Genomic DNA, 1,602 nt, shown 5'->3' on the forward strand with positions numbered 1-1,602 from the left:
GTCCGGCGGGGAAAAGGCCAAGGCATTATAAAAGCACTATTTTACATTTCATCTGTCTTATCTAGATCTTTCATATCCAAATAATAAAAAGCTTAAGATAAACTTGAGCTTTGTTATCTTTCATAAAGAATAAGAAATAATGACTTTAATTCTCAAGTAAACTTGAAGGGCAAGGGTTTTTAAATTAAAAGAAGTAACAGAAACAAAACAACCAAACCCCCTCCATCCTCAGATATAAAGGTTACAGTCCACCAGCTGTGAGCCAGACGGGTCAAGATTTGCCAGGCCACGGCAGCCCGGCGGCCTGAAGCGCCGACAAAGGCACCACGGCACGAAGGCACCGGGGAGCGCGAGCGGAGCTTGCCCAGGGCGGAGCAGTCCCTGCGCCCGCGCACTTATCTCGGATCAAGAGGCACTTTAATGCTGTCGGTACGTGCGGGGTGGCTCAGGCTGATCTGCAGAGACAAGCCCCGCGTGGCAGCACCCTGGCGATCGCTACGTCACCCTGCCAGCTTCTGCAGAGAAACGTTCTCGTACTCACCACAGTCACTGTGTGACGCTCCTCACTGCGTCAGCGCTTTTTGCACCAGCTGACCCTGGCAAAGTCACCCAGACCCCCCAGCAGGAGCTGCACCAGGGCTGTGCCTTGAGGCTTCCTCAAGGGACATTCAGTTTGGGGCAGTTTGGGACGGGTCCAGAGCTCAGCCCCCGGGTCTGAGGCTGCTGTGGTGCAATGGCCTGAAGAGCCCATTGGCTGTTGTCTGAGGTCAGGCCCAGGAGAGCTGACGGTACCTGCAGGTGGGTTGTTAACCGGGATGAAGAACGGAACTCGCTGTGCTTCGGGGATGAGCCTGGCATTTCCAATACCTGACAAGCATTTGTGGTTTGCTGTTCCCTTCACACCCAGCCCTGCTGGAGGCAGGGTCAGCGAAGTAACCAAAGGTCGGTAACGGCTCTGGGACCAAGTGGCAGCTGCCACGCTTACCACGGCAGGTCACAGTCCACCCACTCTTACCTAGAACCCACTAGGTGACACGAGCGGCATCGGGTCACTCACTCAGCTGGAGAGAAAAGGCTCGAATCAGCAGATCAGAGAAACCTTTTCTCTGCTCCTACGCAGCAAAACAGCGAGAGCTACGTGCAGAACCCGCAGTGCCTGAACACGATCCAGCCCATTAACGGTGTCAGCTGAGCGTCAGGTCCAACAGATTTAAAAGAGCAACTTCACAGAGACTCGGCGATTCCATTTACTGTTACCTCCTGCACCCCACGTTAAACCTTCACTTCTCTCCAACGCAGGAAATCTGCTGCCCACTGCTCTCTCCCTGTTTATAAGGCTCAGACCTGCTGCAACACTCACTGCCTCGAGGTGGCCACGAAGGGACATCACAGGCTGGTGGCACCTCAGGGATTCCCACCTGCAGTGGGCTGACACCATGGAGATGGGAGGAGAAGTTCCCCTGACCCTGGTTTAGAGACAAGACCCAGCGCACAGCGCGACAAGCTGTTACATGTCCCAGGAAACACATCAGCTGCCATCTGGAGGTTTGTCAAAGCACATTTTGTTAGAAAAACTTTAAACCAAATACCTGTCTCCTGCTG

This window comes from Apaloderma vittatum, unplaced genomic scaffold (assembly GCF_000703405.1).
Source record: "Apaloderma vittatum isolate BGI_N311 unplaced genomic scaffold, ASM70340v1 scaffold14523, whole genome shotgun sequence".
NCBI classification, from domain to species: domain Eukaryota; kingdom Metazoa; phylum Chordata; class Aves; order Trogoniformes; family Trogonidae; genus Apaloderma; species Apaloderma vittatum.